Source organism: Mustelus asterias, chromosome 21 (genome assembly GCF_964213995.1).
Source record: "Mustelus asterias chromosome 21, sMusAst1.hap1.1, whole genome shotgun sequence".
In the NCBI taxonomy this organism is placed as follows: Eukaryota; Metazoa; Chordata; class Chondrichthyes; order Carcharhiniformes; family Triakidae; genus Mustelus; species Mustelus asterias.
The window spans coordinates 34,477,823-34,503,296 of record NC_135821.1 but is presented as its reverse complement, the minus strand read 5'-3'; the positions used below and the strand labels follow the sequence as shown (position 1 = coordinate 34,503,296).

Genomic DNA, 25,474 nt, shown 5'->3' with positions numbered 1-25,474 from the left:
GCAGTGGTATTGAACAGGATGGAACTAATGCCAAAGGTAGTCTTCAATAGGTTAACAGCAAGTCTTTATTAATTACTTGTAAAAATATACACATTTATAGCAAAGGGTGCAGATAGGAGCTATCTGCATGTTTAGGTCTTTGAATGTCTCTGCTCACCACCACACTGATCCCACATCTGGGTCATGCGTTATCTTACATCACGATGTGGGTGGCACTGCATGCCATCCCACATTAACCCTGTATGTGCCAGACTCTTATCATATACCTCCCCCATGTCATTATCCGAGGTATATGAAGTTAGGCTAGTTTATTTTAAGTCTAACATTGTAATCAGTCTCATGGATTTACATCTTACCATGTTGTTGATAATACTACATTATATCACAACTACAATTTTTGTTACCCATCTTCCCCCTTCAAGTCTTTGAATTTACGGGTAGAGGTGGTCAGGAGACCTTATAACCATTTCATATCTCGTTCACCGATCTGTCAGAGGAGTGGTTATCTCTCTCTGGTTCTTGCTTTTGGCTTGGGGATTGGCCTGGCGTTCAGGTATGCTTTCATTCTTTTCTTCCATTCACGGTACTTTAGGTACTCACGGGCAGCACAGTGGTGAGCACTGCTGCCTCACAGTGCCAGAGACCTGGGTTCAATTCCGGCTTCGGTTGACTGTCTGTGTGGAGTTTGCATGTTTTCCCTGTGTCTCCGTGGGTTTCCTGCGGGTGCTCCATTTCCTCCCACAGTCCAAAGATGTGCGAGTTAGGTGGATTGGCCATGGTAAACTTCCCCTTAGTGTCAGGGGCTTGGCAGAGTAAATACGTGGGGTTGCGGGGATAGGGCCTGGGTGGGATTGTTGTTGGTGCAGACCTGATGGGCTGAATGGCCTCCTTCTGCACTGTAGGGATTCTGTGATTCATGTTGAACTGCAGTTGGTGCCTTGATTAGTGGTTGCTACTCTGAATCATTTCTTGAGGGGTGCACGAGCATTGTATTTGTCATCTTGGTGCTTCTTTATCCCATGTAGGCCATTTCGATACTCTCTGTGGGAAGAATGTTCCTGTGGTGAAAAGAAGGTTTAGTAGTATGCTCATCTCTGTTTGTTGTTGATGGTTGAGCCTGCAACAAGGTTCCAGCATCTCTTGTGATTGTAGCATGGCGGCTGGAAACTGAGTGTGTGCATGGTGGTTGCTGTGTTAACCAGCTGTACCATCATTGTAATTGGAGGTCAAGGCTTCTTGGATTGCTGATCACTGTGTTGTACTACTTCCACTGGAGGTGTCATGGTTATCCTATGGACTGGTGGGCTGGTCTACTCACAAGGAGTTTTCTGGGATCTGAAATGAGAATGGATCAACCTGTTCCACAAAGAGAGAAGACAGTTCAAAGCTGAAGTCTAAGTCCAAATACACTCTAGTGTTCAGGTACTCAGGACCGTGCAATTGTGACTGGCTAAAGGCATCCTCTGCCATCTGGAGGAGATCCAAGGCTACACAGTCATCCCTGATCAAGAGAGAGAAATGTTGGTCATGAATGACATACATCAGTACAAAGATCTGTTTGCTACCGTACCTCAGTGGGTCCAGGATCATGTCTTTAATTGGTAGTTGGATTCCTCCTGCCCCATAAAGTGGAGTGTCCGTTGTTCAAAGACAGAAGTCTTTGAGCCATGATGCCTTGTCTGACAAGACTGTTATGCTGGCACCTGAATCTAATTTAAAATTTGTTAGATGATCATTTATAAGGATGTCAGTATTCCAAAATGAAGAGCCAGAATGTGTCTACAAGTCTTTTGATCTTGACCTTGTGGATTATTTTTGGGCCTTGTGTGTTTCTGGAATTTTTGATTTGCAGTTTTCTATAGTGTCCCATCCTGTTGCATGAAAAACATTGGGCTGTACTTACAGGACATTAATCTGTCCTGTGAGGGTACTTCACACGGCAGCGCTGTCACTCTGCTGGAAGTTTCAGGAATTTCCTGACTTGGATTCTCCATGTGTCATGATATCCTGATGAGCTGGGCTGAGGGTTGGCCTCTGTTCAACATTGTACTGTCTCTCCTTAAGATCGCCCTGTGTTGCTTGCACAATTCAGTCCAGTTATCTAGATTCCCTTGTCTAGGGTTAGATTATTTTTAGCTCGTAGGAGGTCATAGAGTGAATTGTCCGTGACACCCACCACTATACTGTCTCTGATGAGTTCAGACTTTAAATCTCCATACGCCATCCAGTACAGGTTATTTATGAAAAAATCAACAGGTTCTCCAGGCAGTTAGACTCTTCCATTGAATTTAGCTGTCTCCAATATTTGTTGGTTCACATGTTGAAATATATGTCAAAAGATTTTAAAACCTCTTCAAATATAGCAGATAACTCAACAATACCCTGTCTTGCAATTATGTAATCTGCAATTGGCCCTACAGAGAAAAGAAGCATGTTCACTTGCTCCTCTTCTGACATTTCATTTAAACTAAATGTGATACTGTCTCTTAAAAGACTTTTCCTCCAATGAATCCAATTATGTGACAGGATTGGGCCTTAGGTTAGTCCAAATTTAGTTGGAAGTGTTAAATTGTGATCTATGTTGCAAATGTTTTGAAAAGTAAAGCTTTAAGAATCTACAGGCTTTCAAGATGATGTCACTGTCCATTGTGATACAAAGAATATCCCATACTTGCTGGTTCTGAGCAGTTCTGCAAAACTTCCTTAAGGAAAGATTTTACAATTTTTTTTATTTAGCGGTTTGCTTTTCTGAGTAAAAAGGTATTCAAATTTTAATGTAAGCTTGCTGTTTTTCGAGTTGGATGGTTGCAACCCTCCCAAGAGATTTTCTTTTCCTATCCAACTTCGGGGAGCACATGTTGAGACTCTCAGTCAGGGATCAAATTCATGAAAAAGTGTTCAAGAATTGCTGCAGTCTGGAACTTTAAAAGATTGTGTTCACCCACAGGCGCTGTGGACTCTGTATTCTGAAGCTGGATTTCCATGGGTGATTTAATGGGATATTCCGCTGCAGCAAACATCTCAGTCTTCAGCTTCCAGGTTCCTTTCTCGGGAGCATTTTCTGGTGATTTTTTCTAATGTTTTCAGCTTCTTTTGGGAGCTTCTCTCAGGTTAGAATTTCAGAAGCCAATAAGGCTTTTTCTTACTCTTTCAGCATTTTAGTGAGATTGAGGGTTTTTGACCCTGAGCTTTCACCATGTTGGGGGGGGGGGGGGGGGGGGTGTTGGTTACAGAATAGCTTCTCTTAAAGAAATCTTTGTAGTTTTCAGTAGGTTAACAGCAAGTCATTATCAACTATTTGTAACTACATACATTTAAACAGTAAAGAGTATAAACAAGGAACTATCTCTGTGTCTAGGTCTTTATGATGTGGAGATGCCGGCGTTGGACTGGGGTAAGCACAGTAAGAAGTCTCACAACACCAGGTTAAAGTCCAACAGGTTTATTTGGTAGCAAATACCATAAGCTTTCGGAGCAATGCTCCTTCGTCAGATGGAGTGGTCTCTGTTCTCAAACAGGGCACAGACACAGAAATCAAATTACAGAATACTGATTAGAATGCAAATCTCTACAGCCAGCCAGGTCTTAAATGCACAGACAATGTGGGTGGAGGGAGCATTCAACACAGGTTAAAGAGATGTGTATTGTCTCCAGACAGTACAGCTTGTGAAATTGTGCAAGTCCAGGAGTCAAGCTGTGGGGGTTACTGATAATGTGACATAAATCCAACATCCCGGTTTAGACCGTCCTCATGTGTGCGAAACTTGGCTATCAGTTTCTGCTCAGTGACTCTGCGCTGTCGTGTGTCGTGAAGGCCGCCTTGGAGAACGCTTACCTGAAGATCCAAGGCTGAATGCCCGTGACTGCTGAAGTGCTCCCCCACAGGAAGAGAACAGTCTTGCCTGGTGATTGTCGAGCGGTGTTCATTCATCCGTTGTCGTAGCATCTGCATGGTTTCCCCAATGTACCATGCCTCGGGACATCCTTTCTTGCAGTGTATCAGGTAGACAACGTTGGCCGAGTTGCAAGAGTAGGTACCATGTACCTGGTAGATGGTGTTCTCACGTGAGATGATGGCATCCATGTTGATGATCCGGCACGTCTTGCAGAGGTTGCTGTGGCAGGGTTGTGTGGTGTCATGGTCACTGTTCTCCTGAAGGCTGGGTAGTTTGCTGCGGACAATGGTCTGTTTGAGGTTGCATGGTTGTTTGAAGGCAAGAAGTGGGGGTGTGGGGATGGCCTTGGCGAGATGTTCGTCTTCATCAATGACATGTTGAAGGCTCCGGAGGAGATGCCGTAGCTTCTCTGCTCTGGGGAAGTACTGGACGACGAAGGGTACTCTGTCCACCGTGTCCCGTGTTTGTCTTCTGAGGAGGTCGGTTAGGTCTGGAGAGGCTAGGTCTTTACACATCTCTGCTCAATACCACACTGACCCTCCGTATAGATCATGTGTCATCTTACATCATTGTGTGAGTGGTACTGGACTCAACCCCACATTAATCCTGAATGTGCCAGACCCTTAATGGCATTGATTGGAGTGATCAGCGTACATGATGAAACCGAGCTACTGTTTGCAAATGATGCTGCTCAGTGGCAGAATGTAATTTTTCTTTTTATTCATTCCTGGTCTGAGGAGCATGCTCATAAGGCCAGCTTTTCCAACGTATAACTAACTGCACCTGAGAAGGCGGCGGTGACATATCCTCTTGAGCCACTATGAACAGTGGTTCAAGTGGGAAATTCCATTATTTGACCCAATGATAATGAAAGAATAGTTCGCGATTTCCAAGTCAGAATAGCGTGTCACTCTATGTGTGGGGGTGGGGTGGACTGCTGGTGTTGGTGATCCCATGCATCTGCTGCCCCTGTTTTTCTAGACAGTAGAAACCATTGCTGGAATTCTGCCAAAAGAATTCTAGGCTCCAAAGTGCGGGGAAGTAGGAGTAAATCCCACTAGTTTTTTTAGCCTGATTTCTAGAATGAATCTCCGACACTCCGTGCATCACAGAGTGACCTAGCCGGATTCATGCTGAAAATCGGGGGCGGGGCCTATTCCCTTCCGAGAGGCTGGCAGCATAGGGCTGAGCAGTGCCTCCCAGCCCCCCCCGTCCTCCACACCCCCACCATTGCCAGCCTCCAGATCGCTGGCCAGCCCCGCAACCCCCAATTACTGGCCTACCGCCCCCTCACCCCCCGGGGCAGCCCCGATTACCCCCCCCCGGCTCTCCCAACACCCCCCCCACCCCCCAACCACCTTGCCAGTCCCGATCATCTCTTCCCTCCCTCTCCCAGTCATCCCTATTGCAGAGTGACAGCGGGTCCCACCAGACCCAGCGATTGCACCTCCCAATTGGTTCCTGTCCCCCTTGCTCTGCCCCTTGGCACTGGCCGATGCCCGGTAGGCAGTGCAACGGTGCCCTTGGGCAGTGCCAGGGTGCCAGACTGGCACTGCCCAAGGGGAACCCCCCCTTATCTCCGACCTCCCGGGGAGGGGCCTCAATGACCTCTCTTCCCTCCAGCAGGGTCGGGCCGCCTGTCTCCCATTAGTGGGGAAAAGGAGTAAATCCTGCTGGAGTGAACCACGGTTGGAGGGGGAGGAGGGTGGCTGAAGGCCTAATCAGGTGAGTTGTACCTGTTAATTCTCAGATACTTTCAACCAGTTTGCTTACCCTAAGGTTTTACCCCGGTGCCCTTATTTGCAAGATGGACAAAGGACAAACACAAGTAAAGGTTCAATAAGTTTATTAATAATACCCACATAAAACAAGACGATACCCCAGATTCAAGTATACGACCCACAAAGATGGTTTGGTTAAACTGAAGGGTCGATTCTCTGAGTCCCTCTGGTCTGTTGTCATGAAGGTGAGTCTCGATGGCAGCTTCTTCCTTCCTTCCTTCTCTGGTCAGTCTTCCGAATGGTCAAGGTCACCTCCCTCGTCGAGTCTTCGCCGCTGGTGTATCTGAGATTATCCCCCTGCCTGCTTGCCTTTCCAGAAACTTCTCTGGCTTCCGGCCAATGAGGTCCCTGGATGGGGTTCCAATACCCAGTGGGTTTCTTGATGTCTGCCTGACAGGACACCAGGGTCCATCCCCAGGTGTCCATCTCCATGCTGTTGCTTACATGTAACCTGTTGTCAGGTAAGATAACTGCAGGAACTCTCGGTGACAGAAAGTCTGGCCCGATCTGGGCTTCTAACAATAGGCCGGTGCATTTCAATGAGGTGCAATGATCTCCTGCTAAGTATCAGTAGAGTGCAACGACCTTTGATGGGTGATTGATGGGTCACATACACGTTTGTGTATTTGTACAATTGGCCTGCCCGAGGTTTGACTGTTTGATTTTAATATGCCCAATTCTTTCATTTAGGATATCCAATTTAATCAGCCTTAAAACTAGGCCCTGATTATATTACCACAGGTGAAAATTGTGATTTCCATATTGCATCAGCTCCGCGCCAAGCTGATTATGCTGGAAATTTTAGTTGTGGAGACTCGCAGAGGTCGTGACACCCAGCGGGAAGTCCGCGAAACCCGCTGATGTCTCCTAGCCCGCTGCACTACTCGAGCAGCGCAGCGCAGCGGGCTGAGAAAATCGCCCCCCCCCCCACCCCACTGTGTTTGGGAGGCACTGCTAAAGAAGACTTGGTGAGTCATACCTGGAAAATGTTTTCCTTTGTTGGGTAGATGCCACTGTTGTAGCTGTACTGATACAGCTTGGTTAGAAGCTTGACTAATTCTAGAACACAGGTTTTCAGAACTATAATCAGGATGTAGGTAGCACCATGTCCTTTCTTGTATGCAATATCTTTAGCCATTTCTTGATATGCTGCGGAGTGAATCTAAATGACTGAAGATGGGTTTCTGTAATCTTGAGGACTTCAGGAGGAGGCAGATTAGGATCATACAGTTTGACACTTCTGGCTAAAGATAGTTACAAACACTTCAGCCTTGTGTTTTGCACTCATGTGTTAGGCTATACCATAATTGGGGATGAGGATGTTTATGGATACTCCTCCTCCTGTTCTTAATTATCCTGCAGAGCTTTTATCTAATCCATTGGTTGTGTAATTGCTTAGATCTATCTGTGGAAAACTGCTTCTGTTTGGTATGCACGTAGTTCCAAGTTGAATCTTCATCAGTTTGCCACCTCATTTTTTTGTACACCTCGTGCTGATTCTGGCATGCTCTTTTACACTCCTTATTAAATCAGGGTTGATCCCCTGTTTGATGGTAATGGTAAAATGAGGGATATGCCAGGACATGAGGCTTAGATTGTGGCTGAATACAATTTTTCTGTTTCTGATTGTCCACCGTGCATTATTAATGCTAATGCGGCGCAGTGCAAGTGCCACACAACATGATGGTGGGTTTTCTCAATGTGAAGATGGGACTACATTATTATAACCAAAATTGTTATGTTCAGAAGCATCTGTTACAGGTGGATTGGTGATATCAAGCAGACTTTTTTCTTGAGTTGGTTCTCTCACTACATGCCACTGATCCAATCATCCTTCAGAACTTGGCTAGTTTGGTCACTAGTGGTCCTAAGAAGCCACTCTTGATGGCAATTGAAGCTCCCCCCCCGCCCCCTGTAGTGGGTGGAACGTCAGGAGATACTCAGAGATGGTGATGAAAATCCTGGGAGGGTTGCTGAAAAAATGATTTTGCCTCTCCCACTATGTCAGCATATTGCCTGACTAGCTGGTATGGTAACTGTCCCAATTGTGGCACACATCCCCAGATATTGGCAAGAAGGACTTTTGAATATCGTACTAGGCAATCTCAGATGACATTTAAGAATCAGCCATGTTGTTAAGGATCTGGAGTCAAATATGGGTCAAACTGTGCCAGGCAGATTTTCTTCCTTCATGGATATTGGTGAATGAAATGTTTTTTTTGGCTATCCAGTAGTTACATGGTTAGTTTTGCTCACTACTTTTTATTCCAGATTTATTTAATCAATTGAATTTAATTTTCCCAGTTGCTGTAGTTGAATTTGAACTCATTTCTCAAGATCATTAGGCATGGGTTAGTAAATTTGCGGATGACACTAAAGTTGGTGGAGTTGTGGACAGTGTGGAAGGATGTTGCAGGTTACAGAGGGACATAGATAAGCTGCAGAGCTGGGCTGAGAGGTGGCAAATGGAGTTTAATGCGGAAAAGTGTGAGGTGATTCACTTTGGAAGGAGTAACAGGAATACAGAGTACTGGGCTAATGGTAAGATACTTGGTAGTGTGGATGAGCAGAGAGATCTCAGTGTCCATGTGCATAGGTCCCTGAAAGTTGGCACCTAGGTTGATAGGGTTGTTAACAAGGCGTACGGTGTGTTAGCTTTTATTGGTAGAGGGACTGAATTTCGGAGCCATAAGGTCATGTTGCAGCTGTACAAAACTCTGGTGCGGCCGCACTTGGAGTATTGCGTACAGTTCTGGTCGCCGCATTATAGGAAGGATGTGGAAGCATTGGAAAGGGTGCAGAGGAGATTTACCAGGATGTTGCCTGGTATGATGGGAAGGTCTTATGAGGAAAGGCTGAGGGACTTGAGGCTGTTTTCGTTAGACAGAAGGTTAAGAGATGACTTAATAGAGGCATACAAGATGGTCAGAGGATTAGATAGGGTGGACAGTGAGAGCCTTTTTCCTTGGATGGTGATGGCACGAGGGGACATAGCTTTAAATTGAGGGGTGATAGATATAGGACAGATGTCAGAGGTAGGTTCTTTACTCAGATAGTAGTAAGGGTGTGGCATGCCCTGCCTGCAACAGTAGTGGACTCACCAACATTAAGGGCATTTAAATGGTCATTGGATAAACATATGGATGATATTGGAATAGTGTAGGTTAGATGGGCTTTAGATTGATTTCACAGGTCAGCGCAACATCGAGGACCGAAGGGCCTCTACTGCGCTGTAATGTTCTATGATCTATGTCTTTAGATATTAGTCCAGTAAAAAAACTATATGATACTGTACCCATAATGATGAATAAGACAGAAGAAGAGACATCTACAGATCCTTTTGGAATGTGGGACAGGAAGAGATATAATTGCTAGCAGTGCTCTGGCTACAATTAAATGAGTGGAGTCAAGTGGGCAGTCCAATTGAACTGGATAACAAAGGCGATGGAGAAGAATGCAGTGTTGGGCTATACTGAAGATTGATCCTACAGCACTGGGCTTATCTTCAACTGAAACTTGTCCTTTGAAACATCTGGAAATAACAGAAAATGGCCTTTCCCTAATTATTTTAGATCACTGTTCTTTGTTTTACCCGTCATATCTAAAAGCATTGATTTGGGGTAGGAATGAAACAGTGCAGTCCATGATCTCCTCAGGCACTGGACTGATGTTAATTGGAAATGGTGCTCTCCGTGGTTCAAGAGGCAATCTTGTGGCACAGTGGATAGCATCCCTGCCTATGAGTCAGAGGTTCAGAGATTGAGTCCAACTGCAGGATTTGATAACAAAGAAAGGTACATTCATAAATTAGCCAAACAATTTCAAGTATCAACCTGCAAAATTCCAACATACTGCAATAACAGGCAGTAAGAATGAAAGAGATTCCTGGTCAGTCATGTGTCTCTACCATCACTATCCATAGCTTCAAACTGCAAAATGCACATAAATGTGCATGTAGCCACCACAGCAACACAGCAACAACCGCCTCCAACTTTAGGTGAACTGTAACCCAGCAGTGCTATGTTTATTAGAAAGCACCAAAATGACCATTAAACCATGGTTATCTGAACAATTGGGATTCCCAATTGTTAGCTTAACATGCTGACTTAATATTGAAATAAGAAGTTCATTCTTGAAAGGAAAAGTAAGTACTCATTGTCAGCTTTAGTTCTCTTGCATCTGAGTCAAGTCCCATTTCAGAAACTTGAGCACATAATCTAAGCAGACAGTTCAGTGTCATTTCTAAGATGTTAAACCAAGTCCCTCTTAAGTGTAATATGTGCTGCAGTACTTTTTTGGTCAGAGTAAGGCTATTCTCCCAGTGCCACAGCTAACATTTGTTTTTCAACCAATACAATTAAAATTAATTATCTGCTAATCTGTTTCAATCCTTATATGGGAACTTGCTGTGTACAAATTGCCAGTGACTACACTTTAAAAGTACTTAATTGGTTGTGATGTGCTTTGGGACATCCTGAGAATGTGACAAGTACAATATAAAGAACAACAAATGGAAATATTAGAATGGAAAAGATGATTTGCACTATCAAGCCTCAGCAGCATGATCCCTAACCTCACCAATTGCCAACTTTATAATCCATGAAGTCTGAGGGAAGAAAAAAAAAGTTCAAATCAAGGCAACTAAAATCAGGGTAGTTCCTCATTGACTCACAATGGTGATCAAAATATTCTCGGAAGTTTAAGCTGTGCCCACACAGAGTAGACTGTGCATGGCGAACAATGGACAGAAATAGGTCCGCCAGCAAAAAGAATATAGTACAAAATTGATTTCAAGCTAAAAGTCATAACATTTGCTAACTCATCAAATTCCTGTGCTGTTGTAAGGGAATTCAGTGTTAGTGAAAACGTGGAGTGAGAATGGAAGGAGGAGGAATCCATTCTGAATAAGATGCCCAAGACCAAATGTGCCATGAGAATCGGGACTGGCTATTCGTCTGATTTTGAGCACCATATATCAGAATAGGTTCATTAAAATTGTCAGAATGGTTACATTGTCACATGATATATAATGTGTAAATGCACTTCTAAGAGGGCTAAATCAAACCAGTGAAGATTTCAGAGCAACAGATAGTTGGTGTAACCACTTAATGGAATGTGAATGTCTGGTATTGTGGCAAAAGACCAAGATTGCTCAGAGACTACCAAAAGATCTTGATGCCAAAATTACCAGTTTCCAGTGATTCATCATCAGACAGCAGTAAAAATATAAGTACTCATTATATCTTATTGGCAATATAGATGTAATGCCCATATCTTTGTCCTGGCAATCGAACTGTGGAGCAGAAGATTACAAACAGTTCCAGTGAAAACCTCAGGATATGAGAAGGTAGTCACCTGCATGACTGATGGAACAAAATTAAAGCCCATGGTAATTTTCAAATGTAAAAACATGCTGAAAATCAAATTCATTGCAGGAGTTTTTGTCCATGTCCATGACAACGGTTGGATTGATGAAGATGGATTGAAGTTGTGGATAGATAATGTATGGAATAAGTGTCCCAGTGGCTTACTCAAAGAACACAGCTTATTAATGTGAGACATGCTATATAATCGATGAGATCAAGAGGCAACTGCGAAGAAATAACACCCAAATTGCAGCTGTAGTGGGCTGGTCTAATGTCTGTAGTTCAACCATTGGAAGAGTACCTCAGCACGCTATTCAAGGATCATGTTCACACTGATTGAAATAGGTGGATGGTTGACAGAGAAACAACTTTGACAACAGGACATAAAAATGGTCAGTTTAATGTTGAGTGGGAAGGGTGCTGTCCATGTTCCTTCTGATGGTTTGATCTAATTTTGAATGGAAATGGTGCTGTCCATGGTTTATTTACACACATTGATTTCATGTTAAATACGAAAGGAGTTCTCCTTGGACATAAAAACTGAAAATGATAAAATATACAGCAGGTGAAACAGCAACTGTTTCAGAAAGACTGTTCCAGGTTGATGGTTTCTTATTATAACTGGGAGAAATTAGAGATGTTACCATTTTAAAGCAAGTGCAGAGGCAGGGAAAGGGTGACAAGAAAGAATAAAAAGGTGGCAGGTAAGAATAATCAAATGATATGAAGATTGGTGGTCTAAGACAAAAGAAATGGTAACAGGACAAGTTGTTTAATCATTCTTCCCTTCCACTGTATCACAGTTGTTTCCCTTTCCTCCCTCCCTCCATCTTTCTCCCCTCCATCCTCTTTCTCCTCTCCCTCCCTCTTATAAACAACAATCCTAGAGAACTCCCAGACACATTCAGCCTTCTTCTTACTTCTTTTATGGTCAGCTGGCTGGTGAAAGTCTCCTCCTTCTCCCATTAAATTAGCTTTTAAGGCAAGAGGCGATACATTCTTCACAAAGGTGATATTTCTTAAAGGGCCACACTCTTACCCATGGATCAGGGCCCTTATAAGCCTGCATTTGACATTCTGGCCTTCAATCAGACAAGATGCTATGCAAATATTGTTATTGTCATAGGCTATTAGTCCGATGTTGAAATGGAAGGAACCTGCCTAAAGTAAACCTAAGCACAATACTGAGAGAAAATCATATCATAATTAATTTCAGACCATGTGATATTGTATCAAAGGGTATCATCCGTAACCATTTAGAGCGCTGTGGTATAATGAAGAAAATAAATGTTGTTGTCCATCGTTCAATCAGTGCATTGGTTATAGTATTAAAAAGAAAGGGCATAATCCATGATCATGTAAAAGCATTGATCCAATATTGACAGAAAATTAGACAGTCCATGATCATTTTAGAGAATTGGACTAATATTCAAATTGTATTGTCCATGCTTAGCTGGCCACAGAGGGCTGTGGAGGCCGAGACGTTGAGCGTCTTCAAGACAGAAATTGATAAATTCTTGATTTCTCGAGGAATTAAGGGCTATGGGGAGAGAGCGGGTAAATGGAGTTGAAATCAACCATGATTGAATGGTGGAGTGGACTCGATGGGCCGAATGGCCTTACTTCCGCTCCTATGTCTTATGGTCTTATGGTCTTATGGACACAGTCTGATACAGTATGTATACTTTGCAATCATGGATAATACTAGTTTTACATATACTATTCATTTTGGGCTCATGGGATATAACTGCAGAATCTAATTAGTTTTGGTGATAACCTGATAACCATAAAAGAGTCAGCTTTGATAGCATTCTAAAATGTTGGTTAGCAGGTTGCACATTCACTCAGCCACATACGAGAGGGTGAGCACACAACATAGGATAGCTTGATCAGTGCATCACTGCGGGAGGTGCCAACCTGCTGAGATGTTAAAACAGTGTTGTGTAATATGTTTCCCACTATGGAGCTAATTGTGAATCCAGATGTGGCTAATCGCATTCCCGATCAGTAAATAAAAAGTGAGTAAATGACAGTTCTTGCGATTGCGAACTTTATTTCTGTGTGTTTGTCAGTAAAATGGCAAGATGAAAAGGAAGCTGAGTATTTTTTGGGTTGTTGTTGAGTACTTTACTTCCTTAGTTTATCAATGTTGGTGGATAAAAGCAAAATACTGCGGATACTGGAATCTAAAACAAAAACAGAAAATGCTGGAAAATCTCAGCAGGTCTGACAGCATCTGTGGAGAGAGAATAGAACCAACTTTTCTAGTCTGGATTACTCTTTGTCAGAGCTCTGACGACTCGAAACGTTGGCTCTATTCTCTCTCCACAGATTCTGTCAGACTTGATAATGTCTTCCAATGTTGGTAGATGGTAGGTTGGGGAACGTGGGATAGTGGTAATGGCCCTGGACTGGTACTTTAGGGATCCAGGCTAATACTCTGGGGAACTGGGTTCCTTGCGATATTTCACCAGGGGGTTGCACACACAGCAAGTGTCCTGGAGACTCCAGTCCGATCCTGACGGGTTGGCAACTCAATTATTGATTTTTTTTCTTTTTTTATATATAAAAGAAGACACTAGATTGGCTCACCCTTGTGTGGGAGTGGGGTTCCATTTCAACCGAGTGTTAAGTACATTTGTCCGGTTCTGGGGGGGGCGGGGGGAGACGCAGGTACAGGTGAATGAAGGGGCGGGAGACGGGCTGCTCGCGCCACCGCTCCGGCCGGGGAAAGAGCGGGAAAGTGCAGGCAGCCAACTGCAACCCGATTGGCGCGCGAGAGGTTGGCAGTTGGCGGTTGACGCGCGAGCCGAGCCGTTGGCGGCCGCCGCCGCCGCCGCGCGTGCGCTGGTTGGGGGGGGGGGGAGGGGGGGGGCAGTGTTTGCAGAGTTTGTCAGGATCTCCTGTCAGTAGTAGCGGCGCCGGCAGCAGCAAGCAAGCAAAGCAGCAGCAGCAGCATCATCAGTGTGGCGGGGGACAGCAGCATGTGCGAGCTCTGTGGGAGGCAGAGCGGGAGAGAGACGACAGGGACTGCAGCTCATCCCGGCACCGTTTGCCAGCGCAGCAGCGGCACCCGGGCTCTCGGCGGCTGGCATCAGGCACTTTAACCCCACTGGCCGAAGAGAGAGAGAAAAACAAAAGAAGGGGAGGGAATAGTGACACAACTGCGCGAGAATTAAAAAAAAAGGCAGAGATAGAGGAGAGCTGCAGTCTCAGGGATGGGAAACTTCACCCGGACAAAGTCAGCGGCAGAAGCACCAAACTCTTGCTAGGATCGCAAAGGTAGGCGGTCCGAGCCCCGGCTGGAAGTGGGGGGGCCGTCCCCCACTCAGGTCATGAGAAAGCGGCGGTACTTTAGTCACACTTCATTTTAACGGGGTGCAGTTTGTTTAGAAACAGAAGCGCTGTAAAGTGCGTGTGTGTGAGGAGCCGCTGTGAAATGGCTGTCACTGCTTAATGGTGGCGGCTTTTAATCAGCCTCTAGCGCCGACTATGGTGAATGCCTGAGAGTGTCGGCCGATCCGGATAGCGATGCACGTTATCCATCCATCGCCTGTGCAAACATCCCCTATCAAACTGGGCACACTGCGTTGCACAGGCATGATGAAGATCGGTGCAGGGAGTGAATCAGTGCGTTTGCTGCCTTAAAACATGTCTTATCTGCAAAGCAACCATCGGCACTGACCCCCCCCCCCCCCCGCTTGTCAAAATACATGGCCCGCCATTTCGACATTTCATTTTAAAGAACTGTATTGAAAGTTATTTTCCAACTACTCTGAGTTAATCCCCCTCCCCAATATCTTCAGTTTATTTATATATATATTGTGTGTGGGGCGCCTCGGGAGCAGAGCACTCTGCCAGTTGGTGTGAGAATAAGGGAACGGAAATCTAATCAAAGCAGAATTATTAAACCACACTCTGACCCTGACGGGACCGCAGAAGAGTTTGTTTTCAAGAATGGCTCCGCCACATTTCTTGCACTTTTCTTTTGGCATAATGGTTCGGAATTCATTTGTGAAATGTATGAAGTAAATCAGAGACAGGCGGAGTCAACTCCGGAGTTAATTCTAGCAGCAGCTCCCGGTGTATTCTTTCCAGGAGACGGGGCTGACCAGGTTAAGTGCGGGAATGTCTTATTCTGTATACTTTCTATTAGCAGCCAGCCTTAAACAGAATAAATGTATCTTGTCGGAGCGGTGTAATTGCGGATGAACAGGCACGCATTCATGTTTGTATACTTTACACAAATGATCCAATGCATCAGTAAAACACTAATCTCGCAGAGAACCTCATCTTTTTATGCTACTGTGTCACTTATTCGCTTTCACTACCGTTTCCCTCTCCTCTCTGTCTTTTTCCTTTATGTGCCTGTTCATGTGTTTCCATATGTTTTTACACTTATTTTCCTCCTTTTTACTTTCTTTAAGGCTATCTGCCCCGTCTCTATGTTTACCTGTACGTGTATCTCCGCCTCTTTTCCTCTCCCTTTCCTCGTCTGTCAAACGAGATCCTTTCACTAATTGGCCGAATAGTGCTCGGCTGTTTAGGAATCTGCTCCCCCAGTTCCTCTTCCTTCCTCTTGAAGTTTATCAGTGGTGACATTTCTGCATTTCCTGTGCCAGATCCGTTTATCAGCCACGAATGTGGTGTGCATTGGGGAACAGAGAGGGGTGAGTCTTTGTGATTTGGTCCGAGGGTTTCATTTTACAAATAAACAATGGGCAACGGAGGCAGATCGCGCTATAAATATCAAGGGCATGGAGATGTGTAACCACTAGTAATGATGTTTGACAACTTGGGTTTGAAACAAAAAGTAAATCATTTATTTGCGGCTTTATCGAGCTTTCGTACTATTCCAGTAGCTGCGGGACGTGAAGCCCTCAGTGCTGTAAGTGCTAAACTTGCCATTGCATTTTCTGTGTCCAGATGCGTAAGAGTGACTGCATTGCTATGCTTTTAAAGATGAAACGGAATTATTTAGGGCTGCATTTAGTGTCTTGGCCAAAATTCATGCATACCATTTTATTTAGCTTTCTGTGGGAACTCGATACATTTCTGTAGTATTCATAAAATAATCTACTTTAGGTGATTTCCAATATTGGTAAAACATTCATGTAGAAAATTAATCATAATAATTATTTTGTACAGTTTGAAAAGTTAGAGCTGTTAATGTAAATGTCGGGATATAACTGACCCTGGAACAAACTGTACTGAAGAGACAGGGTTCTGATGCAACACAGGTGTGAAATTCCCACATATCTACAATAATTTAAAGCTGACAATCTCTTTCTCTGCCTGTCTCTCATAATCTCATAATCTACGTACAGAATCCTATAATCATACTAAATGTTTTGGTTATCTTTTCAGCTTTTACTTCTGATGTAGAATTATATACAAAAGGTTAATTCACTCTTCTTGCCACAGATGGTGGTGGTCCTGTTGCCTATTTTTACTGTTTTTGTTCCTCGTTTGTTTTCCAGCATATGAATCTTTCAACCTCTTAACTGCCCTTCTACCATTTTAGCGACATTTCTTTGTCTATCTTTATCCATCAGTCTAAGCATATTAAGTTTCTATTGACTGGGTGATACCAAGTTCTATTGCAGAAAAATGACAGGCAGACCGAGCAGCACCAGTGCTGAGGCCCATAAAACTGTTAAAAAGTTTGGGGTAAAAGCTGCAAATAACTGAGGAATCTTAATTAATGATTGTAAATAAATAATTATTCTCTTGTGTGCTTTTCAGCTTATTTGCAAAATGTTTTAATAGATTGCAACTGGGCATTGACTTTCTCCTAAAAATCAAAAATAGTGACTCCAGAATCACTTCAAAATAATTATTAATCTGTAGGGACCTTTCCTTCCTTCCTTGTAAAATGCGGTGAAAAATTCACCTCATTCAACAGGTATTGGTCACTTGTCAAGTATCTCCTTACGTGCTTCAATGACAAATTGTGTCTGATAGTCTACATGAAAGTTGTTTTGTTGAGTTGTATCACAATGAGAACATTTTTATTATAAAGCCAGCCAACTCTGCATCAAAACATCAACCGAATCCCCAATTTTACTTAATACATTTTTGGAATCCCTTTGTTTTCCTTTTCATTTCAGAATACAAGAATGTGCAATTTTCACTCCAGGTCTTCTGCCATTTTTAGATTTACTCTAAATACACAAAGCTTATATAAGGGCTTAAAGTGTACTGTCCTTATGAGGGCATATGGAAATAAGCAACCCTATTGTTGAGGGAGTTGTGGAGAGAAACAGAGAGGTGCTAGGTAATGGGCTCACAGATGTGGCCTGTCCCTGTTACTGGAATGAAAAATTCATATTTTCAGAAAAATTTCTAGGGCCTCAATGTTTGTCAGCCGGCAAGATGAAAGTGCCATAGTGCACTTTTTATTATGCGTCCTTAGTTGTGGGCATCATTGACAAGGATGGTATTTATTGTCCACCCCTAATTATTCTAATAGGGACACCCCTGAGAAGGTGGTGGTGAACTACATTCTTGAACTGCTGCTGTCTTATGTGTAATAGGTGCAGCCACAGTTCCATTAGGAAGGGAGGAAGTTCACGGATTTTGATTTAATGATAATGAATGAATAGTGATTTATTTCCAAATCAGGCTGGTGAGTGAATTGGAGGGGACCTTGCAGGAAGTGGTGTACCCATGCCCCTGCTGCCATTGTTCTTCTGGGTGGTAAAGATTATGGGTTTGGAAGGTGCTGTTGAAGGAGCCTTGACAGTTGCTACATTGCACCTTGTAAGCAATGCACACTGGAACCACCGTGTATAATTTGTGGAAGAAGTAAATGTGTAAAGTGGTAGAAAAGATTCCATTCAAGCATAGTGCTTTGTCCTGGATGTTGTCAATCTTCTTGAGTACCTTTGGAGCTGTACTGTCCTAGGTAAGTGGAGAGTAACCAGTGGTGCTTTGATGCACTCAGTTTTTAGAATGAATAATTATAATTAATATAATAATTAGCTGTATACTAAATATATTCTTATTTGTAGAATCATAGAACATTTACAGCACAGAAGGAGATCATCAACCTGTCATGTCCATGCTGACTAGTCCCATTGCCCTGCCTTTTCCCCTTGGCCTTCAAGTTTTTCCTTTTCAGACAATGAACCAATATCTTTTGAAAGCCACAATTAAATCTGCCTCCACCACAGTCTTGCTGTGTGAAAATGTTTTTCCTCATGTCTGTCTTGGTCCTTTTGCCAGTTACCTTAACCAGTGTTCCTTAGTTCTCGAAACCTGCCAGTGGAAACAGTTTCTCCGTCTAGTCCCTTGCATAGCTTCCTACCATCTGAAAAGCAACCGGTTACCACCATACGCGGGTAGCACAGTGGTTAGCACTGCTGCTTTACAGCTCCAGGGACCTGGGTTCGATTCCCGGCTTAGGTCACTGTCTGTGTGGAGTTTGCACATTCTCCTCGTGTCTGCGTGGGTTTCCTCCGGGTGCTCCGGTTTCCTCCGACAGTCCAAAGATGTGCAGGTTAGGTGGATTGGCCATGCTAAAAATTGCCCCTTAGTGTCCTGGGATGCGTAGATTAGAGGGATTAGCGGGTAAAATATCTAGGGATATGGAGGTAGGGCCTGGGTGGGATTGTGGTCGGTGCAGACTTGATGGGTCGAATGGCCTCTTTCTGTACTGTAGGGTTTCTATGTTTCTATATTCTCTCTTTCCTGTCATTCAGACAACTTTGCATCCATGCTGACATCCCTTTTATCCCATGGGCTTTAACTTTGCTGACAACATGTTATTTGGCGTTATATCAAAAGCATTTTGTACACCACATCAACTACATTATCTTCATCAGTCCACTCTGTTTCCTCACCAAAGGTCTCAATAAAGATAGTGAAACAAGATTTGCCTTTAACGACTTAATGCTGGCTTTGCTTAATTATTTTATGAATGCAGTAAGAAAGCTCAGTACGAACTTGAAGTTTTGTAAGTAGGGGAGTTCGGTGAAGGTGAAGGAAGCAGGTATTTGTTTCCCTTTGCTTTTTCTATCTTCTCACCCTTTAGGACTGGTTCTTAGTTCGCTACAGGGAAAGGAATTAACTGTTTGGTGACAAGTTAGTAAGTGAGTAAGTTCCATTCTATCCCTCAGGTTTAAACAGTACATAACTTGGTGATGGAGTTAATAAAATATATAAGAAGCACCATAGATAAGTAAATAATTTAAGTAATTGTTTAAAACACATTAAGATGGCAGGGCAGGTGATGTGTCAAGGCTGCAGCATGTGGGAGCTCCTGGATAACATATTGATTCAGGGTAAACATGTGTGCTGTTTGTGTTTGCAGCTCAAGGAACTTCGGCTCATAGTCATTGAGCTGGAGGCTGAACTGCAGACTTTGGAGCACATCAGGAAGGGGGAAAGTAACCTGGATGCTTTGTAACAGGAGGCAATCACACCTCTTAGGATACAGTCTTCTGATTTTGTCAGTGGTCAGGGACAAGAGAGTGTGACTGCGGGTGAGGCAGGTAAGGGAACTCAGAGGGCAAGAGTGTCAGTCTCTGCAATTGTCCAGCAGGTTTCTCAGCTTGTTTGGATAACAGTGGGGAATGCAAAATGGATTAGCTGACTGACCATGGCACCATTACAGGAAGCCATTCAAGTGGGGGACATATGAATGTAGTGGTAATAGGGGACAGTATAATGAGGTGGATTGACACTTTTCTCCGTAGCAAGGAACAAGTGTCCAGATGGCTGTGCTGCCTGTCTGCCAGGGTTCAGGACATCTGTTCCGTGCTGGAGATGAACTTGCATTGGGAGGAGGAAGATCAAATGGTCATGGTTCATGTAGGTACCAACAATATAGGCAAAGGAGGAAGTTCTGCATTGGCAGTATGAAGATAGGCACCAAATTAAGAAGGTAATAGTTTCTGGATCATTACCTGAGCCATGTGTAAATTGGCACAGGACAAATAAGATTTGAGAAGTGAATATGTGGCTCAAAGACTGGTTTGGGTAAAGTGGGTTCCAGTTTGTGGGGCACTGGCGCCAGTACTATATCAAATCTGTATCGTTGGACGGTCTACATCTAAACCATGCTGGGGCTGATGTTTTAGCGAGTCGCATAACTAGGGAAGTAGGGAGAATATTAAACTGAATAGTGGGTAAGGGATCAAATTAGGGAAGATTGTGGTAGACCAAAAAGCATAGGCAAGAGAGGAAGGTACTAATATAAACAAATAAACAGACCATGGCGGGAGGAGATAAAGATTGCAAATCTAAGAATAAATCAGCAAATAAGGCTAAATCATACAAAAATAATAAAAGGATAAAACTAAAGGCTCTTTATTGAAATGCACTAGCATTCAAAACAAAACAGATGAACTGATAGCGCAAATATAAATTAATAAGTATAGTCTGATAGCTATTACAGAGACGTGGCTACATGATGACATGGCTTGGGACCGGGATATTGAGGAATATGTGACACTTAGGAAGAACAGAAGGTTAAGAAAAGGTGGCGGGGTTGCTCTGTTAATAAATGATGGGATTAGAGAGGGATGACCTAAGGTCTGGAAACCAGGATGGAGTAGCAGTTTGGTTTGATATGAGAAATTATGAAGGCAAGAAATCACTTGTGGGAATGGTGTACAGGCCCCCGAATAATAACTATACAGAAGGGCAGAATATAAAAGAGATTATCAGAGAGGTACGGTGATAATCATGGAGGATTTTAATCTACATATAGATTGGATAAACTAGATGGCAAAAGGTTGCTTTGATGAGGAATTCATAGAATGTTTTCAGGATAGTTTCTAAGAACAACACGTTCTGGAGCTAACCAGAGGGCAGGCTATTATCAAATCCTTGCTGTGGCCGTTCAGCCCATTGAGTCAGCGCTGACTCTGACAGAATATCTTACCCAGGCCTTATCCTCGTAACCGCACATATTTAATCATGGCTAATCCATCTAACATACATATCTTAGGACACTAAATGGGCAATTTTTACTATGGCCAATCCACCTATCCTGCACACTTTTGAACTGAGAGGGGAAACCGGAGCACCCGGAGGAAACCCACGCAGACATGGGAGAACATGCAAGCTCCACACAGACAGTTACTCAAGGCTGGAATTGAACCCGGGTCCCTGGCGCTGTGAGGCTGCAGTGTTAACCACTGTGCTGCCCCTCTTGATCTACTATTGTGCAATGAGATAGGTTTCATTGATAACCAGGTAGCTCAGTTTAGCTTACCTGATGCATTTTAATCAATTTGCAATCAACAAGACTAAGTGCATTATAGACATGTTGTTCCATGTTGAATAACCATGAAAAGTAAGTCACAGACCAGTGTGCCATAGGGTTATTATGTAGAGATGCCGGTGTTAGGCTGGGGTAAACACAGTAAGAAGTTTCACAACACCAGGTTAAAGTCCAACAGGTTTATTTGGTAGCAAAAGCCACTAGCTTTTGGAGTGCTGCTCCTTCGTCAGGTAAGTGGGAGTTCTGTTCACAAACAGGGCATATAAAGACACAAACTCAATTTACAAAATAATGGTTGGAATGCGAGTCTTTACAGGTAATCGAGTCTTAAAGGCACAGACAATGTGAGTGGAGAGAGGGTTAAGCACAGGTTAAAGAGATGTGTATTGTCTCCAGCCGGGAGTTGTCCTACCAAATAAACCTGTTGGACTTTAACCTGATGTTGTGAGACTTCTTACCATAGGATTATTCCCAGACGAGAAAGAACTGTCCACTTGAATTGTAAGAATGTGTAAAATTCTTGTACCTTTTTATTCAGATATGGTTAGGGGAGTGAGTAAATTGTTACAATATCTGAAATGTAAAATAGCTGTGATGGGTATTTAATAGCATTTTTAAACAATTGAATTTGGATGCTGCTCCACTTTCCCGATACGAACTGGGGCAACCGTTCACCAATATTTTATTATGCAGTGCCTGTTACTTAAATGGTAAATTGTAGCAATCACTTCACTTGAGTACCAAACACATTTAGCAATATACCACAGTACAATCAACCACTGTTATGTATGGAATAGTTGTGCTAAATAGATTAAGAACTCTGTCAACAGTACTGGGTGCAAGGCATTAATCCTCTGCTTCATCAGAAAAGTGTAGGATTTTGATTAACATAATTGCAGGCATAACGGGATTTTTCTGATTTGCGGGTGCATATAGTTATGACTATGGTACTCCCACACAGGTTATTCTGTAGTATTATGAAAGCTTTTCGTACTGTGACCTAATATCAAAGCCACGCGTTGTAACTTTATCACATCAGTTGAAGTGATTTCAACCTTGTGTGTTTTCAATGTTCCATTACTGTGTTCTATAAAACGAAATGCACTGCAAGGCATTAGCAACCATGTCTGTAACATGCAGAAAGGACCTGAGGATATTTGGGAAATGAGTACTTCTAACTAACAGAGCTAACAGATAATCTGCAAGTTCGCCCTCATTTTGTTGTCAAAGTCCTTCATCCTTTGTAAAAGCAGGGAGGTTATGCTTCAATTGTACAGGGCATTGGTGAGATCACAGGGCGATTCTCCCAAAAAAATTCTAAGTGCTGAATTTGCGTGAAAACTGGAGTTAGGGGCGGCACGGTAGCACAGTGGTTAGCACTGCTGCTTCACAGCTCCAGGGTCCCGGGTTTGATTCCCGGCTCGGGTCACTGTCTGTGTGGAGTTTGCACATTCTCCTCGTGTCTGCGTGGGTTTCCTCCGGGTGCTCCGGTTTCCTCCCACAGTCCAAAGATGTGTGGGTTAGGTTGATTGGCCAGGTTAAAAATTGTCCCTGAGATGTGTAGTTAGCGGGTAAATATGTGGGGGTAGGGCCTGGGTGGGATTGTGGTCGGTGCAGACTCGATGGGCCGAATGGCCTCCTTCTGCACTGTAGGGTTTCTATGATTCTATGATTCTAAATCATGCTGGTTTTTTCAGTGGGAGTTCAGAGACGAATCTCCCACTCTATGCACTGCTGGGTGTACTAGCATAAATCACACTAAAAATCAGTGGGTGGGGCCTATTCCATTGGAGAGGCCAGCAGCAGAGCACTGAGCGGGCCACTGCGCAGCACCGATCTGTCAGTGCCAAGATCGGAGCATGTGCAGTGGCCCCTGTCTGCCGGCCTCCCAATTGCTGGCCAGCTCGGTCGCTGGCCAGTCCTGCAACCCCGGCCCAGCCCTGTGCACCACCCCCCCTTCAATCACTGCCCCCCTGGGCATTGGCACTTTGCCCGTCGGGCAATGCATGGGGGCCACGGCTGGCACTGCCAAGGTGTCAATGCCCATGCGGCATCCCCTGGCGGCCAATCCTCTGGGGGGCCCCATTGCCCCCCTTTCACTCCAGCGGGGTTGGGCCACTAGCTCCCCAAAAGTGGGGAGGTACTGTAAACCCTGCTGGAGTGAAGAGTGAAACACTCCTGGCAGGGTGGGAGAGGCTAGCAGGCTCCGAGACTTCAATCCTGGACCCGCTAATGATATTTAAATTAGATTTGCGTGCCTAATGTAGCTCCGCACCTATTTCCGGCACTGAGCTGACAGCTCCGGAAATCCAGTGTTGGGAGAGGCACTCAGGGCTGGATGCCCAGCGTGGATTGTGCTAATCCGGCCCCGCTGAAATCTCCCGGCCTGCTGTGCTAAAAAATTAGCGCACCGGGATGGGCAAATCACCCCCCGCCCCCATCTTTGATATTGTCTACATTATTGGTCTCCTTATCTAAGGAAAGATGTAAATGTGTTGGAAGCAGTTCAGAGAAGGTTTATGAGACTATACCAGGAAAGGGCGAATCGTCTTATAGGAAAAGATTGGAGAGTTTAGATTTGTATCCTCTAGAATTTAGAAGAGTAAGAGGTGACTTGATCAAAACCATTCAGCTCCTGAATGGATGTTTCCTCTTGTTAGAGAATCTTAAGTTTTTAGAATTTTTAAAGTTTATTTATTCATGTCACAAGTAGGCTTCCATTAACACCATAATGAAGTTACTCTAAAAATCCCCTGGTCGCCACACTCTGGCGCCTGTTTGGGTGCACTGGGGGAGAACTTAGCATGGCCAATGCACCTAATCAGCACGTCTTTTGGACACCGGAGCACCTGGAGGAAACCCACACAGACACGGGAAGAACGTACAGACTCTGCACAGACAGTGACCCAAGCCGGGAATCGAACCTGGTCCCTGGTGCTGTGAGGCAGCACTGTGCCACCATGCTGCCCACTGTCGTTGAGTTTAGTTTTGAGAACCTCTTTTGGAATTATGCTTTCTGGGGATCGGTTGCTCACTGAGGTAGAGATTGCATTGTTCGGAAGGGAAGTGTCTTTAATGAAATGCATGTGATCTCCTGAACAGGTTTCACAATTTTCTAGATTTGACATTGGTTAAAGTTAAAGTCTAGATTATGGAGAGGACAAATTTTGAACCAAAAAAAAAGTGAAACTACTTTTGGATTTTTAAAAAATGTAAGGCAATCACTTTGTCATACAGTGTTTCTCCCCTCTGCTACTCAGCAAAGCAAGATGGTGGATGTGTGAGAATCACTCACTGCCTTGTTAAAATTGAAGACACCAAACACAATGCACTGATCTTCCAAATAACTTGCAGGACTTAATAAAGTTTTAATAAGCTGCTATATTGCCCCCTTACTGCCCCCCACCCCACCACTAAGCCATCATCCTTAAACCCATTCTATAGGTAGGAAATGGTTGCTATGGTTACCCCAAACATGAAGATTGAGGCCCTGTCCCTCCACAGTTTCTGTACCATTCTTCTCCCCCCACCCCCAACTCTCCAAATTTTATTTAGTTGGATGCAGGAGTTGCTGGTTTTTCCTTTACATTCGATCCAGGATTAGGTCCGAATCAGACTTTCTGTGGAGTTGGCGTATGGGGTGTTGGCCGAGAGAGTGTTAATGACTTGTTTTCTGTAAATGTGCAGCGTGTTCTCTTAAAGACTGAAAACTTGAATCCATAAAATTTCAGCCATTTAAATTCTGCTGATAGGGCCAGGTTGCATTGAAGTGGTCAATTTGCTTTGTGATTGGCGAAAGTTTGGGTCAGAGTGGTTTACAGTCTCCATTGAACCCCCCTCCTTCTAAAATTATCACCTTCCCTTGGCTAAAAGGTACCAATGCACATCAGGTACAGTTCCATAAGCACTACCAACCTCTAATACTATACCCGGGAGCCATTATTCACTTGTGAGCTAATGCAGCAAGTGTCACCATTTTATTGAGCCATTCAGGGGATTGGAGGTCCTGTGGCGCAGTGAATTAGTGTCCCTGCCTCAGAGCCAGAAACTCTGGGTTTGAGTCTCACCCTGGGACTTGATGGCCAAAGAAGGTGCATTCATAATGCAGCTAAGCGGGTGTGTGTCAACTTGCAAAATCCTTCCAAACGCACCAATGGTTGGCGATAATTTATCATAAACCTTTTAATGATGGGGTGGGGT

The 25,474-nt window shown here is 43.9% G+C and overlaps 1 protein-coding gene across 1 annotated transcript in view; it reads left to right on the top strand.

Moving 5' to 3' along the window:
* Positions 1 to 14,006: 14,006 nt before the first annotated feature.
* LOC144509533 (adhesion G protein-coupled receptor B2-like) overlaps positions 14,007 to 25,474 on the top strand; it is a 962,811-nt gene continuing 951,343 nt past the window's right edge. The window contains exon 1 of the mRNA XM_078238437.1: positions 14,007 to 14,325. The gene's annotated coding sequence lies outside the window, so the exon portion shown is untranslated. The remainder of the gene's footprint in view (positions 14,326 to 25,474) is intronic.